At 45.9% G+C, this 17,996-nt stretch overlaps 1 protein-coding gene across 3 annotated transcripts in view; it reads right to left on the bottom strand.

The window, feature by feature from the left end:
- The window catches only part of LOC119175830 (uncharacterized), a 74,366-nt gene that overhangs the window by 35,885 nt on the left and 20,485 nt on the right, over positions 1–17,996 (bottom strand). The window contains exon 1 of one of the 3 annotated variants that reach the window (XM_075881173.1): positions 13,233–13,285. The exons of the other annotated variants lie outside the window; for them this stretch is intronic. The gene's annotated coding sequence lies outside the window, so the exon portion shown is untranslated. Of the gene's footprint in view, positions 1–13,232; positions 13,286–17,996 lie in introns of those variants that run through there. 3 annotated transcript variants of the gene reach the window in all.

Genomic DNA, 17,996 nt, shown 5'->3' with positions numbered 1-17,996 from the left:
TACCTCCGTAGTCGTCCTTGGCCTGTTGATCTCGATGCGTTGTAGTATCGTTCTTCCCGTCCTGGTCTCGGACAGGTGGTGATACTGCGCCGTTCTCTGGGCTTCTGCCATTTCTTCCTGCGTGTTGTGAACTCCCAACGCGAGCATGTGTCCCATGTTGGTGTGGGCGTATAGGCCAAGGGCCGTCTTGTACGCCTTTCTGATCATTTTTCAGTTGTGAAATGCCCCGTAAGAGATGTGGCTGACTGCAAACGACTGGGTGAGTCGTAGTAGACTGTCTTTTCTCATGCCCTGGTACCACGTGGCCACCTTCTAGAGTAAACGGGAGGACAGCGAGAGCTTTGCGTGGAGCTACTGTATCGTCACGTTGTTGCGGTTCAGATCCTGTAGGTGCAGACCGAAAACTGTGAGCGTCGAATTGTGTGGTATCGGCGTTCCATCTCGGGTTACCACGTTGATGTGCGGTGTTGTCGGGCGTCGCGCACGTCATGGTGAGATCACTAGCAGTTCTGACTTGGTTGGTGAACATTATAGTCCTGTGGGTCGTAGGTAACTGAATGTTTCCAGAGAAAGCTAACGGGTTTGGGGAAGACAGAAAGTTAGGTGGGCAGATGAGATTAGAAGTTTGCGGGTGTAAAGTGACAGCAGCAAGCACAGAACCGAGTTTACCGGCCGAACATGGAGATGTCTTTGTCCTGCTGTGGACGTGGTCCGGCTGATAGTGATGATGATGACGATGATCGTGATGATGATGATGATAGACACTTTGTATATAACCGTAATCGGCGATAACAAACTTACGAAAAGCTTTACACGATCGTGTCATGAAGCTTCTATCGCTAAAGGGTGCAGGTGTTGGTAGCTTTGTCAGTGAGGGAAAAATGTGAGGAATGAAAAATTAGAAAATTATGGTGACAGCCGGAATCGAACCCAGACGTTATACACACTAATCTTATATTTTACCACAGTGCTACGCCAGTGCTTCAATCCGCTGACCAGAAAGTCCCTGTTTTGGCCTCATACAGCTGCAACGTTACATGTGGGTGCTGTGTTCGCTATCGGCTTTCGTAACAGTGCCATTGTCTTTATGTGCACATCATCGCACCGTAATGTGCGGTTCATTTCAGTGAAGCTGGCATTTGGGATCTAACGTGAAAACAGACGTCCCCACCGGACACCTTTGGTCGTCAGCAAAGTCAGGGTGCCTGGTAGGTCTACGATCGATCGCGCAGCCAGTGGAGCGGAGAGGGTCCCATGAGCCTCTTCCACCTCCTGATCGTGGCTTTCTCAAATAGGCACATTTCTCAATGGTGAAGTAATGTGTGGGGTTCAGCTAGCTGGTAATCTATTATTAAACTTCTCAGCGCGAAAATTTCAGACAACGAACACAAGAGACGAGGACGAGCGTAGAGTTTCAACTGATTTATTACTACTAAGACGCGCATACGTATGTTACAGCAAAAAAGATAAGACCATATATGTAAGACATGTAACATATATATGTGCGTATTAGTAGTCATAATTCAGTTGAAAATCTACGCTCGTCCTCGTCTTTTATGTTAGTTGTCTGAAATTTTTGCGCTGAGAAGTTCTCAAACGGTTTAGGCGTTCAGCAAGTGGTTGCTACCCTTCCGAAAAACGTTCGTCGCTAAGGGCCTGCCCATGACATACACTTAATTGCTCACAATGCACAAATGAGCCAGTTTTTTTTTATCTCTTGACTCAAAACAATAAAAAATGCTGTATAAGTCGCTATATACCCACTGCTTCGTGTGACTTCAACTTCCTGAATGCGCGGGATCTGGCATATTTTTATAAGATAATGAGTTGAATGTACATCGAAAAACCACTAGAGCTACTTAGTGTTTGCTCAACGTACCCAGCAGAGAACCGCTACCCTATGCCAGCAGCAGCTGCCTACGTATACGCCATTAAGCGTTCGTAAGACGATACACCGGGTATGCTTTGTTCGAAACCCGAAGCGAGCTGAGGGTCTTGCATTGCACAGAGATGCTATTATTGTGTTCAAATTCTTTCAAAAGCAGCCCGAATTTTCGTCCTTTTTCATAAAAGTAATGGGACGAAATTCGCGGAATCACTTAAATCCACTTGCGCGTTGTATTGTCATACGTGTAAGGCCTCGTATATACAAGTGCACATCGTTCTTTTTCTATGAAGCCATATTGGGTACGCTTATAGGTTTGCAGTGAAGGTGGAGAAAATTTCTAGTCTGAGAAGTCTATGCGCTCGATCATATTCCTCACAGAACTATTTTTGCGTTTATATCATTTGCAGAGTTTCCTAGGGCTGCTTATATTAAGCGTACTTGGTTTTCTTTTTTCGCCGAGTCACTTCAAAACTTTCAAGTCAGTTGTCACGTTTTTAAGGGGCTTACTTGTGTTTTCCTAGCAAAAATATTAACTTTCGGCATCATTACGTTCAACAATGCGTGTTTGTCGTTCACTTACAGCACGCTTGTGGATAATATACTTGAGTGCGTAGGCGTGTGCAGAGTTCCTCATCAAGTGGAGAAGGGGTGAAGGTTATAAAAAATGGCGCTTGCATCTTCCCACGTGGGGAGCTCGAGTAAAGACGTTGCAGAGGGGGGGGAAATCACGTAGATGTTGCATAATTGGGTGTGGTTTGAGAATGCTTCATCGTTTTTTCGTCTTTATTATTCTTGTTTATTGAATGAAGGAGATACTTGCCTGATACAAGTGGTGGGACGCTGATGTGCGATCCAGTGCCTACATATACGGGGTGGCCTGTAAATGGTTGCGCAGCTCCAGCAGTCGGTCTTTATTAGCAGACGCTGCCTGCGTTGGCCTTGCGAGGCGAAAGATGGTTTGGGAATGCTTAAATGATATTTGGGCTTTATTATTCCTATTTATTCGATGAATGAGAAGCATTGCCTTCAACGAGTGGTAAGACGCTGATGTGCGATCCAGTGCCTACATATTGCCACGTTGCTTCCCTCAAGTTTTGTTATCGCCTCGTTACACTACGATCAGCGCAAACCACGCCTACGATGTCCGAGAAGCAGCGAGGCCGTAGTAGATCGTTTTGTTAAGATTACGCCCACTTTGTGAACATTACAGATTATTCTTGAACCGACGTCGCCACTTGCGATAACGCTAGAATATTCGATCGCAAGGGTATAAATGCCGACACGCTTCGCCAGTTGTCAGTTAATCGACGGCTGACGCTCCGTTCGACACTATCAGGGCTGCAATCTGACTTTCCGTTTTCTGGGCACAGGTTCGCCCAAATAAACAGTTTATTATTTGACTTGCAGTGTGCTCCATTTGTTCACGTCACGACCCCATGACAATATACGGGGTGGCCAGTGAACGGTTGTGCAGATTGAGCGGTCGGTTTTTCATAGCAGACGCTGCCTGCGTCGGCCCTGCGGAGCGAGAGGGGGGAGGGGGAGCAATCAGTTGGCACGTGACGCAAGCATGTTGCATCATACGCGAGGCGCAAGCATGCGCAGTGTGGGTGTGGACATCTCCACTGACGCACGACGCGTGACATCGTGCGACTAAGAAATACTCCGCACTAAAAAAATCACAGCATATCCATGGAGTGAATGATGATGAGTAGGGTGAAGCATCCGCCCGTCCGTCCATCAGTCCACCCATCTGTCTGTCTATGGATATTCTGGGATGGCTACGCCATCGGGAGAGCACCGGATTGTTGAAGACCATATGGAACTTCGCCCCTAATATAACAATAATAGGGTTCTACTTCCCAAAACCATGTTATAATTATGAAAGACACCGTAGTGGAGGGTTCCAGAAATTTGGAGAATATGGTGTTCTATAGCATGTAATGGCATTGCTTTGTACACGGGCCTCTGTATACCATTTCGCCTCTATCTTAATGAGACCTCCACGACATCAAACTCGCGATCTTCGGTTCAGTAGCCGAGCACCTTAGACACTGATCCATCGAGGCTGACGGAAGGGGGGGGGGGGTTCATCGCAGCACTACCCGTCCAGAATTGGTGCTCTTCCCCTAATTCCATTTATTATAGAAAGCAGCTATGCTCTCCTCCACTCCTGTACTTTCTTCTATATCCTCTCACGAGAGGCCGAATCCCCTCAACCAGCACGCCGTATCCTCTCCCGAAAGGCCATCATGCGGGCGCCGGCCCTCGCCGTTGTCATGTCATAAATGCTTTCACGCTGATAACTCGCGCGATGTTTTTGACCTTTTCGAGTGACGGCGCGAGAGGCGGGAAAGAAAAGTGCGAGTCGTGGCAGCTCGGTTAAAAAATCATGATACTCTCCAAAAAAATATCCAGGGACTTTACCGTCCACATTAGGCATAGAGTTTCATACAATTATACCTAGAGAGGAATCTGTCGCTGCGATCGTGTATTTTCATGAGGATTATGGAAAGTACAGGCTTCGGATTGAATAGGGTTAGCTAGCGAATTCTCTACGAACTTTTTTTAGGGGCGAAGCTCCTTAGGGCGTGGGCTGTGCGTCCCCTGTAGCCTGTATGTAGCCACCTCTAGTTTAGTTCTTGCAGTGTTCACTAGATGGCGGTACCGTCCCCTGTATGTAGCCACCTCTAGTTGAGTTCTTGCAGTGTTCACTAGATGGCGGTACCGTCTCCTGTATGTAGCCACCTCTCGTTTAGTTCTTGTAGTGTTTACTAGATGGTGGTACTTGTAGCTGATGATGAAAAGATGCAAGAAGTTATAAACTAGAAAGCGGTACTTGTAGTTGATGAAAGACGCGAGATCTTATAAAATAGGAATGATGTCACATATGGCGCGTGTCATTGGTTGAAGGCAATCGTTCGATTTAGTGCGGAGAATATGCAGCCATCAAACTCTTTGACTCTGGAATCGTCCTCATGACCATGTACCTCGCACCCAACCTGTCGACCGGGAACATCAAGACATTCATAGACACTGCGTTACGAAATTATGAGAACAAATACAAGAATGGACCATTTGTACTACTTGGAGACTTTAACGTGGCTATCATAGACAATAATTGGCTTATCCAACATATGGCTTCTAGATATGCACTCAGACGTATATAGTTTGACCATATGAAACCTACCACGATCCGAGGAACATGCATAGACCTAGTATTTGCAAATTGCCCACTGCAACCCATACAGGAACCGCTCTCCCTTCATTTCACAGACCATAAAGCCGTCATAATGAAGGGACATCGCAAGCCATCCATCGTCTAAGAACAAATAAAAGTTGATTTGTGTATATACACACACAGCGTTTCTCACGTCTTTACATGATGATCGACTGGGCGAATTACACGGAAGATTCACAGTTTACCGATGAATCCCTCCGGAGCTTCGCCCATTCATCATCATTCACCCCGTGAATATGCCGTAATTTTTTTTTTTTACAGTTTCCGCTTCGTTCTTCGCGAAGCGCGGGTAGTGGTGCAAAGCACTGAAGCAGTGGTTTGTTGTTCAATGATGCTGATGACCGCTAGGTCTCTTGATTCGCTGCAACGTTCGAGATTTAAGAATCGCATTTGACAGTTCCCATCTTGCATCCCCTGTGACACATACCCGCTCTAGAGCGGGTATGTGCTACAGGGGATACAATATGGGAGATGGCTGTATTTGGAGTGTTCACTAGAAGGATACACGTACAAACGCACAGACGGACGAATAGACAGACTAGCGGACAGACGGATGGATGAATGGACGTGCGGACGCCCGAACGGGAAGACAGACGGATGGATGGACTCACGGATGAGTGAATGGACAGACGGATGGACGCAAGGATAGACACACGGATGGTCGTGCGGACGGACGGGAGCACAGACGGACTGACGGAAGCTTCACTCCACTCATCCGCTCCGTAGGTATGCTGTGATTTTTTGTCGAGCTCTTTCTCTAGTTCTCGCACTCTGTACTCGTTCTCTCGCCCGTTAGAGTTATTGCATTCCCCACCGGAAGAATCGCAGCCCGTGTGCTGTTTTTTTTTTCTGCCGAGAATTTTTCTTTCTCTTTTTCCGTTCACATTGTCTCCCATCAACGTTACTGATTCTCACCCGGACAAATTGGCGCTCGCGTTTCGGGAGCGAAGCAGAAGACGGAGAAGAAGGGTTATAAGAAGGGAAGGGTGAGGGATGCGTGTCGTCAATGAAGGTGGCTTTTTGGCTTTGTTAGTATGGTAGCTTCATATTATATGATAGCGCAGACAAATGACATGTAGAAGAGAAGGCACATCCAAGACAACACAGTGCTCTGTGCCTTCTCTTGTTCGTGTCCTTTGTCTGCGCTACCATATATTATAGTGTATGCTGATACATGATGACATCCGTAATTTCTGTCCACGAATGGAAACCGCTCCGCTACTGAGACGAATGTGCCACGCCAATTGTGCAAACGCCAGCATTCACCACCAGTTCACTCAAAATGATGAAGGGGAGAAACTTGCGGGAAACGCCAGTTATTATTATGCACAAAACGCCAAGCGCATGTGGCAAGCCTGGCAGAACGACGCATGTCAACAAATAGAGAACACTGCAAAACGATGCACTTGGAATGCTGCTCAAGTGGAAAAAGCAGGCGCTGAATTCGAAACGAACTTTCTGGACAGGCATATCAGATTTATTTGCCGGGTGTGTAATAGGCTATGGTTAAAACACGCACATTCACAATGACGCGATGAAATTGGCCATTCATGCTGCTTGCGTAAAGCAACGCACAAAGACAATGAGTGAGCCACATGAAAAAAAAGAAAGATTACATTTCGCTTTATTCACCATGGCACTGCTGATCAATCGAAAACAAAGCGGCGAATTCATTCACGTGCATGGAGAAGCGCCCCTAGCATACTTGCTACACACACTAGGATCTTCCGCATGGCTGTTCATAGTCTAAGCTGAGACTGGCTCGCTCGGCGTGGCAGCACAGACGCCGGACAGTGCGTTATTGAAAATATTAGCACGTACGGTCGTCGACTTGCGACATGACGCGCGTGTTTTTCGCTCTCTAGGGCATGCGCAGCCTATGCATTATACACTGCGTTGCAAAAATCAGCATGGTGCAAGCAAAAAAAAAAAGGAGTGCAATATAACAAAAACGCCCACCAAGGTAAAATACACAAAAATACACAGCTCCCCTGTGTAGGGAGCTAACACGAGACGTGTCAGCTCTGTACACAGGAGCCTTTTTCACTTTTTTCCCCTCTTCTTTTTGTGAAAAAGGCACCCGTGTAGGGAGCTGAAACGTCTATTCTTTAGATTTTGTGTATTTTATCTTGGTCGGCGTTTTTGTTATATTGCACTATATGTCCCAACGAGGCGGGATTCCGTCGGACTACGAAGGGTGTGTGCAGCTTCTGGCTTTTCAAGGTCATCGTGGCTGGTCTAATTTCCAAGCCTTGCTACAACGCGCTAAAAAATGGAAGTCTGTCTGTCTGTCTGTCTGTCTGTCTGTCTGTCTGTCTGTCTGTCTGTCTGTCTGTCTGTCTGTCTGTCTGTCTGTCTGTCTGTGTGTCTGTCTGTCTGTCTTTCTGTCTGTCTGTCTGTCTGTCTGTCTGTCTGTCTGTCTGTCTGTCTGTCTATCTATCTATCTATCTATCTATCTATCTATCTATCTATCTATCTATCTATCTATCTATCTATCTATCTATCTATCTATCTATCTATCTATCTATCTATCTATCTATCTATCTATCTATCTATCTATCTATCTATCTATCTATCTATCTATCTATCTATCTATCTATCTATCTATCTATCTATCTATCTATCTATCTATCTATCTACTGAACACAGCACTGTGCTCTCAAACACATTTTCAATGACGACACCGTAAAATTAGGCATATGTTTCACTAAATGAACACAGCCCTGACGGTAGACATTAACGGCTCCTTGATGTCACTGTTGCGGATGGTATCACAAGTGACAACTCAAGCGGCAAGTTGAAGTTTAGCCTTCGGAGTTCCAATCTTATTTTTGACATATGTGCGTTTTACAATAGGTAATAAACGCCATTAAAGCCTGCCTAATCTGTTCATGAAAAGAATCTGCAATAACAACCCATACAGCTATAAAGAAAAAGCCAGAAAAGATTACTACCCCCCCCCCCCCCCCTTCCATTGCTTCCTTCGCATGCTAAAGGCTGTAAATTCCTTTGAAATGCATGTCGAACGCCCTAAAGTGTCTGCCAACCGATCTCCATCGAATATAAACAAAAAGCTAAGACAAGGGCATTTTCTCCCGTCACTTTCCCATACTCCAATTGGCGTTTGCTGGTCGTCACGCCCTCTTGCTATGTTTCGCCACTAGGAGAAATCAAGGCACTGCTGTTTAGAAATTGATTTACGTTTAAAAAAACAATATTGATTAAAAAAGTGTCGTAACATGGTTGCGATAGGTCAACTGGGCAAGTTTGTTCACTTCTGTCTTGCACAAAATAAACAGTGAGAAAAAATGATTGGTTTCATTGATATGTGGGGCTTAACGTTCCAAAACTGCGATATGATTATGAGAGATACCGTAGTGGAGGGTTCCGGAAATTGTGACACCTAGGGTTCTTTACCGTACACCCAAATCAGAGAACACGGGCCTACAGCGTTTCCGCCTCCATCGGAAATGCAGCCGCCGCAGCCGGAATTCGATCCCGCGACCTGCGAATCAGCAGCCGAGTACCTTAGCCACTATACACCTCACGGCGGGGTAGTGCGAAAAAATGAGGAGGAGCAAAGAAAGACAGAGAGGAGTGCGTTATCGCAATTGAAACTTTACTGCGAATTTAAACAAAATAAATAGCATCTGAAAGAACACTAAAACACGCAACCATCACACACAAGGTATTAAAATTTCCAAAACCCCAAAAAAGAGGCTGATGAAATATAAACATAGCACAAACCATCCGTTTAAAGGGCCCTCCAACACTGTTCAACCCATCATGTTTTTTTTATGGGTTGTGACTTAAGTGCATACAGAACAATGCAGCAAAAACGGCAGTGATAACGGCACGCAGTCTGATTTTACTCGGCATAGAAAATTCAAAATACAAGAAGAATGCCGACCCTCAACTTGATTTTCGCGAGGCCCCTTGACCACATTTCACTCGCCCGTGACGTCGGAGGGCTACCCCAATGAAATCAGCTGGAAGCGCCTACGTAGCAGAAGCTCACACCCCATTGGTACCTTTTTTTGTTCAAAGTAATACTATGGTCCCTTGACCTTGTTGTTACAGTAACAAACGAGGTGCCTGACGCATGGCTGGCCAAAATGTGAGCGGGTGCCACCACTATGTCGAAGCGAGGTATTTCCCGCGGTAGTTTAGAACATTTCGAGCCACTCCCTCCTCTTATTTTGAGAAAAGAAGTTGTGGAACAAGCAAGACAGTGAAGTACTGTTGTTGACCAACGTTTTTAGACAATATCCAAAAACATAGCTGCTGACCCTTGGCGCGTATTTCGGTGAGCCGCCCGACAAACAACGATGGTGCACTGCACCCCTTCAACTATAGTGGCTTTGCTTAAACAGCGCACGCTCGCAAACTCCCAGAAGCAAGAAATGGGAAGAAAGAGAGAGAGAGAGAGATCTTTCGTATGGACATCGGAGTCACGCAAGTGAAACATTCAGCGACGAAATGTCCTCCGGCGTCTCTTTCGTGCAGTTGTAGTCACAGTGTTAATTTTTGTTGTGGCCACGTTTGTTAAGGGTTCGATAAAACAGCACACAGACAAAGAATAAAACAGAATAGTAATCTCAGTTTTAACCCTACACCATAATTGCTTGTGACTTTATATTTGTCCAATAATTGGGCGGCAACCTGTCGGTGTCATTTCCGCCGCAAAGTTCTGACAAGCTCCACTACGGGGTGATGAAGTCGGCAGCAATGTAGTGACTTTATTGTGTGACCAGAACACTAAATCCACTAAATCATTTGGTCTCGCCGCTTAGACCTATGTTAAAATTATCTCCAGCTATCAGTGTACGCAAAGCACAAATAAAAAGTAGGTGCTTCAAGAGTGCTGGAGGGCCCCTTTAAGTACGGAACTTCTGCCTGTGATACGGATGAATAATGTTGACTTATGCACTTGTCACCTTCCGGTGACATGTAAAAACATCCATGATTTCCCTTGTGCACTGAGCTCTCTGCCGATGTACAGTTTCAACCCAATGAAATTTTACGGCCACTCTTGAAATAATGAAGACCCCATTGAGAACCCGTACAAGTAGATGTGACTGTGAAATCGCGTTAGACACCAGATTGATGGACTCTTACTGGCTAGATGCTTGTGCACGGACTATGTGGTGTGCTATCCTTTTGTCTTTCCTCTCTCTTTTAATCTTCCCCATCTTGTTCCTACGTGCAGCGTAGCAAAAAGGTTATCTTGGACTGGTTGACCTACCTACCTTTCCTTTTCGACCATTTATTCTCTTGTGATACTTAGACAACAGATTGTGATACTTAGGTACCAGCTAGTTTGTCCTACGTAGCCTATATCTTAGAAAGGCACTTGTTTGTGCTGGCTGGTGCTTAAAGGGAAATCAGACGGGCTATGTCAGCGAGTGAATGACACGACACTACAAATATTACGGGGAAGTTCCACAAACCACTTGGCAGGTGAGTTAACCATATGCGAGTTACCACATGTGAGATAACCATACTTTTCAAGCAAGCCACACCACGCACGATGCCAGTGTCCTCTTGTCTAAACTGCGGCTTTGACGCCTGGGTAGGCTCGGGCTTCGACTTTCGTTGGCCCGTCTGCGGCGGTTCTTTCTTCGGATTTGCTCCGGCATCTTCATTGTTCTTGGTGTCGTCTGGTTCTCTTGGCTTCGGCTGCTTCAGCTCACTATCTCCATTCGCGTTGGTCCGGGGCTGTTCATTTTTTCTTTGCGTCTGCTCTCCGTCACTGTTTTCCAACTATTCCGATTCTTTTCCTTTCATTTCTTCGTCTTGACTTGGCTGGTCTTCTGGATTTTTGTCTTATGCAACCTCAGTTTCTTCCTCCTTATTCCTATGTGTCGCCTTTTGTCCCTGGAGTGCTGCTTCGTCTTCTCCCTTCTTTTCTTTTACACTAATTTTTACTGTTGCTTCTTTCTTCATTCGGGGTATTTCCTCCCTGTCTTTTTCGGTAGCACCGGGTTGGGAGTTTGTCTGCTTTTCTTTACCCTCACCTTCCGCTTCGTTCCTGTCTTTTGCTTTCCGTTCGCTGCGGCAAATGTTCTGGGTTTTTATTCTTCGCCTATCTTCGAACCGGTGCCTTACTATCTCAGGAGTTCACGACGTGTGATGGGGTTCGTTCGGAAAACAGGTTCCCGTGTCTTCCGGGGGTTGTAGCAGGCGCGACTACGGGTTCTTGTAGGCTCGGGGCGTAACCTGTTTTTGCCGGGGTGCTTCCTCTTGAGAGGAGACGACGGCCTGTCACGCAGTCATCGGTCTCTGGAGTGACGTGCTGGTCAACGTGCGGTAATGGTTGGCATCGTTCCATTCCTTGATTCGCGTCGGTCGTTAATTTTCTTGCCGTGGTGGGAGGCAGGCAGCATTGTGAACCTGAAGAAGGTTTGGGGCTTTGGTTGCGTGTGCCGAAAATCTTCTGTCTTTCCCCTTCAATGCGTTTGAGCTTCAAGATGTCGTGCAGTAGGTCGTCGACATCATCATGCATTCTACCCAGGAGCATGGTGCATAGTTCACGAGACCTCAACCCCGAGATAACTTGTTCTCGCGTATCCGTAAAGTCGAGGTTGACTTCGTGGCACAGACGCACCTTAGAGTGGAAGTAGGTGGCCGTGCTCTCATTACGCTGCTGCACACGCTCTATCATCCTGTGCCACCGTTCTTCAATGGGAGTCTGGCTGACGAAGGCACGACGGAAGCGCACCTTGAATTCTTCCCACGACGTGATCTTGGAACTCCTTGAGCGGTACCAGTCCTCGGCAGCTCCTACCAATCGGGCCTTGGCTGTTTCCAGCGTGTAACCAGCTGGCCACCCATGAATATTTGACGTTTCACGAACACTTTCCATCTATTCACAATTGCAAAATCATCCTCGGAGCCGTCGAAGGCACTGATATTTTGACTCAGGTCGGTAATCCACTTCTGAATTGTTGACTTCGACCTCGTAATAAAAAGAATAGTTCACAAACACGTCATAAAACACACGTACGCTACACAGGCTACACTCAAACGCCGCACAGGCTACTAAACACCACACAGGCCAAACTCCACGAGCATCTCTCTGTCAACGTCCTCGTTTTCCTTCTCGATCTACAAAAAAGCAGGTGCACTTCCAACAGCTCAAAGTAAAAAAGAAAATGCTGCGCAGGCAGCTGCTCGGTAACTTTCTGGCATGAAATTGTTTCCAGCGATGCGTGGGGCCTACCAGAACTTTCTTTCCTTAGATCACTTTCTTTTAAAGCCTCTTCCATTTTGTGCATCAGCAAAGTGAAGTGTCTTTCAAAAATATTTGACCTTTCGTGGGGTCTTTTTGTCAAGAATGGCCGCGTGATCCACTAAGTAAGTTGAACGGAGCAAATTGATTTTTTCGACTATGTAAACATGTCGCAGAGATACTTTCGGAGGCATGCCGTGAAAAGAAATTGTTTAGTAAAAAAGTAAAGGAGAAAACGGATTAGTCTTAAGCATATTCGACCCACTGAGCAGCTTTAAGGAGATGGCCATTCTCGGTAGTAATCAACTTTTCAAAACGTCATCTTTCTTCTTTACCCTAAATAGGTTCCTTATGTTGTAAAGTATCAAAATGCCTTCTCTTATTTTTACATTATTCTACATAAAATTTGTCACCAAGTGCGAAGCATTTCTTTATTGAAAGAGAAACTCATTAAAAAAATATTTCCGCAATTTAAGTTATAAAAGAGAGAGACAGCGTATTAGATAGACGGTCGAAAGGTCGGCCTGAGCTTTTCTACTCTGGCCAACAACTCAGCACAGGGGACGAAGAAAAGCGAGCAAAAGAGTGTTAAAGATTACAATGGAGGACAAGAGGAGGTGATGCACATGCACAATAACTACGCAAAACAGTGGTCTACTTGTGTCAAGCCCAGTACTTTTGAGAAAATCTACAAATGTCCTTGTAGCAGTCTTCGATGCTGTCTGGTCGGACACTGCGGACAATAGATCATATTCACATAGCGTGGTTACAGAAATGCTGGCCAACGCTGAAGCCAGCGTCGTGCGTTGGGACTGGTGCAGATTGCAGTCGCACACTAGTTGAGTTAGTCTCAACTATTTGGCCGCACTCACCATTCGGGCTGTCAGCACGGCCTATGGGGTGCGCGTGCAGCCGTCTAGTGAAGGTGACTCCTATAGTCGAATCCTGTAGAGTAAACGGGCATGGTGTTGCTTTATTTTACGCGGGAGTGGAAAACTATTGTGGCAGTCTGTTTCGCGCAGACGCCTTTGCCAATGCATGGTCCGGATTAGAGCAGTAAGTTGTGAACGCTCGCATAAGCGGTCTCAACAATGGGTTCACATCACTTCACAAGTAGGCAATTTTTACTAGAATGGCGCTGTTATCCAACACGGCTTTTGCTAGCGTCCACTAGCACGTTATTTGATAAGCCATGGTGTCCGGGTACTTATCGGACGATTGCCGAGTAACCATTTCGCTCCGCGATTTCGAATGCATGTATGATTTCGGAAGCCAATACGTGAATTGACGCAATAGCTTTAAAGAGCTTGTTTCGCAGATATTCCGGCGTCAGCGTCGATGTCCATGTCAGCACCGGCGAGGATGTCTATGATTGTGAGCGAAAAACTATCTTGTCCATGACCGAAAAGTCAAGAAAGATGAAAATAAAGATAATACAAGTGTCCGAGTGATGATCGAATACAGGCCGCCTGCGTGACCAGCAAGTGTTCTAACACAGAGCATCGTGATTTGGGGAAACTGCTTAGAAAAAAAAGCAATCTAAGATTAGCGAGCAGGAGTTTCCCTAACGCGTCATATCGCTTGGCAGAAACGTACAATGACACTAGGCGAACAAAGATGCGAATGGAGCAATGAATCGGTGTTTGAAAGGCCAACCCATTAGAACGTGCTCAGACATATTCAGTTATGATCAGCTGCAGAACCATCAATGAAGTGAACCGCCGCGTAGGATTCACGTGGTGCCTTACAAAAGCGTAGATCGCTCTTCGCTGATTCGCCAAAGAAATAATTATGGCATAGTGCGTATTTAACAACTGTGATTGATAATACTTTTGATTCCTTACGGCACGGCTGAGGCATGCACCGAGAACCGAAGCAGGTTAGCAGTTCAGGAGGCGATGAGCATAAGGTCTGTTTTTGCTATATACTCGAAGGCAAAGCTCAAGCGCCTCCTATTGAGAATGAATTGAAAGCTAGCAACGCAGATTCTGCATCAGAAGGTATTGTCCACTTTTGTGGAGCTTGATTCAATACAATGCGAATAGGCTCACCTATAGCGACCTAGTTTGCTACTGTTGATTATGATAAATTGTGGTCTAACCTGTACTGGTGGAAAATATCCAGTTGATGGAACACAAATGCAGCAGTCGAAATTCATGGAGTCAGCGACCCATACGTTTATTCGTGTATTGCGTCGTATCACTGAGTCAAGTATGCCAAGGTGAATTGCTTTAGGCCAGCTCAAGGAACCCATTATTTCTTCAGAATCCTGGGTATTTTAAGGCACTCTGGTTGATTACGCTGTGTGCACAGTGGCACTGCAGGGATGATGGTTGGTGTAAACCCCACAGGAGCGGTACGTCTGTAAGAATTGGTGCATTTCAAGTATTCGCTACTTGGTCCATACATCTGCAGTGATTGATAATTTATTGTTATGCAGGGTTTACCGTCCCGAAAGCACCATATGAATTTGAGAGACGCTGTAGTGAAGGGCTCCAGAAATTTCGACCAAGTGGGGTTATTTAGCGTGCACCCACATTTCAGCACGCAGGCCTACAGCGTTTTCGCCTCCATCGAAAATGCAGCCGCTGCAGCAAGGATTCGATCCTACGACCTGTGGGTCAGCAGCCGAGCACCTTAGCTACTAGACCACCACGGTGGGGTGCATCTGCAATGAAGATAAAAGGGGGTTCGCATGTTGAGTCGGCAGGCGAAGGTGGATTCGAAAATTTTCAGCTGTCACTTGTCATGTAACTGGTCTTCTGGGCCTTAGTCAAGCTGTTTCATTACAGCTTTTAGTCTAAAAGACCATCCAGAATGTAATATAATGTAAGAAAGAGAAAGACAGAGAAAAGTTCACAAGACATCTAAACTTTCATATGGCAAGTGCGACTCTTCAGTGGAACCTGACGCGGGAGGCATAGGCATGTCCGGAGTGCTCGCGCTTGAAGGCTCTTGAACGTACGAATGCACGTTGTACGCATACGTGAAAAAAAAAAACAGGTGAACTATTGCGTAGATATCCCATACACAATGCCTGGTGCAACTGCTGAAAGATTCTCCAAGAGGGGCCCCATATTAGTCCAGCTATAACACTAAGCACGTCTACAAAGCTGACTAGTTTTGTCTGCAGTGCCGTGACGTGCTTCGACCATGATAGGTTGGGTGAATAACAACACCTGGATATCTGTAATGTGTGACAGCAAAATCACTGCTCCGTCAGCTAAAATCAGATACCGCGTCATTGATTTTTCCGTGAACGCCACTGCAGCACCCTTTGCCGTTGAAAATTCCAGGCCTTAATGGTGAAAGTACTGAGATGTTATTGACGTTACCTGTTGTAGTCTTGCCGCATTTGCGTACGCGTTACTCCTGAGACCCATATGCAATAATCGTCTGCGTATAGACTGGTTTTGACATTGCCAGGATGTTCTCCACTAGAATCAATGAGAGTAATGTTGAACAGTGTGTGGCTGTGGACCACGCCTTGTTACCTTAACCTCAACAAGCATTACCTCAACCATGGTTGAGGTGATGCCTCTTGGTGTTGCCATCAGACGTCAACATGAAAATGGCACGTTGAATGAAACAGTTGGCAATCCATGCGTGAAGTTTCTCCCTATTCCAACGTCTTCAATCGCGTCATTTGCGCGTTGTAAGGAAACATCTAAATTCTCTACCACTCAACTTCGGATTAGTCTGCCCATTCAAATTAAAAATGTGCCCACATTCTTGAGTTTTGAAACAGCAATAAGATCTTTCCTTTAACTGTTGATTGCTCACCTGAGTTAATACATATAATTTTTTCACTTGTCCACAGTCTTTTATTCGCCTTTATTTTTGTTTCTTGTATGAGTCTTTCTACTTGCATTCGCTCTAATTTCTCTATTGCGTTTGACTTTGCGTTGCATTGTTTTGTATACTGTATTTTTCATTTTGTTTTTCAGTTTATTGTACTGTTGTTTTATTTTGTACTTCAATTGATATTTACTAATCTGCTTTTTGGCCGTTTATATGATTATTATTATCACCTGCTAATCTTCTGCCCATTGTTTTTAATTCACTTTTATTGTACTTTTCAACCGATGGTCCCGTTTTCAGTTCTTATACTCTGGGATCCTCACCTGTTTACGAGTATTACGTAATCTATGCGTATGTAATCGATAAACTGCAACTGCAACCGTATGACCTCATAAAAGACGTTATCGTAGGCACCTATTATGACCAAAAAATTGCACGAACTAACCTCCGGTGTTGTATTTCCTGCTCCACAAACGAAACTAGGTCGATAAATCTGTCTATAGATGAATGACCCCAGCAGAAAGCATTCATAAAATCTGGCAAGATGAAAGTATTGTAAGACAGTAGCAGCGTTGGAGTCTCGACGGCGTTTATTAGGCCGAATCACCTGATCAACCTTTCGAATGAAGACGACATTTTTCGTGACGATGATTATATACAGATGAAGAAGATTAAGGTCAAAGGGTGTCAATATTGTGCTTACACTAATTTCCCCCTCGCACGGAAGCGGCCAATTAGGCCGCTGTTTATGACGGTGGTGTACGGCGCACGAATGGTTTTAAGCGCGACACGTGAACAACCTCCGTCCCACGAAAACGGCCGTCGGAAGGCATGACAACAGGGGTTAGTCGATAGTTAACAGGAGACGTCTGCTCGACTATAGCGTAGGGGCCGATGAAACGTGAGTGAAACTTATCACACAGGCCGGGAACCCGCGTTGGGGTCCACAACAGTACTTAGTCTCCAGTATTGAAGTGAACTACGCGGTAGACGCCATCGTAGCAAGTCTTCCACTCTTGTTGCCTTGCCTGTGTATTGAGGTGGGCGCGTCGGCGACAATCGGCCAGGTGAGAGATTAAGTGCTCCCTCGATGACGATGACGAGTTCACAGGGACGTCAAAAAAGGTGATGTCGAGCGGAGATGTTGGTTGACGGCCATAGACGAGAAAGAATGGGGAACAGCCCGTGGTGCGCTGCGTAGCGGTATTGTACGCAAAAGTCACGAATGACAGGATGGTATCCCAGTTGGTGTGGTCGGCGTTTATATACATAGATATCATGTCGGTCAAAGTTCGATGGAAGCGCTCTGTGAGGCCGTTAGTCTGGGGATGGTAGCTGGATGTCGTCTTATGAATCGTATTACATGCGCGGACGACTTGTTCGAGTAGTTTCGAGAGAAACGCCTTGCCGCGATCGCTCAATAAGATGCGTGGTGCACCATGTCTTAGAAATATTGCCTCCAGAAAAAATGTGGCAATATCCTCTGGTGATCCTGAAGGAAGTGCAGCTGTTTCGGCGTACCTTGTTAAGTGGTCAACTGCTGTGAGAATCCAGCGCTTGCCGCTAGCTGATATTGGTAGCGGTCCGTAGAGGTCAATGCCAATGACATCGAAGGGAGCGTCAGGACACGGAAGAGGTTGTAGAAGACCGGCCGGGCAGGAAGTGGGTCGCTTGCGGCGTTGGCATAGCGAGCATGACACAACATATCGCGCTACGCAGTTGGAAAGGCCAGGCCAGGAAAAAACGACTGCGGATGTGTTCACAGGTTTTTTGAAAACCAAGATGACCAGCCTTGGGGTCATCGTGAAACGCCTCCAAAATCTGCGCCCTTAGGT

The sequence above is a fragment of the Rhipicephalus microplus genome, chromosome X (genome assembly GCF_043290135.1).
Source record: "Rhipicephalus microplus isolate Deutch F79 chromosome X, USDA_Rmic, whole genome shotgun sequence".
NCBI classification, from domain to species: domain Eukaryota; kingdom Metazoa; phylum Arthropoda; class Arachnida; order Ixodida; family Ixodidae; genus Rhipicephalus; species Rhipicephalus microplus.
Note: the sequence above shows the minus strand (reverse complement) of the source record. Positions and strands in the feature narration are given on the sequence as shown.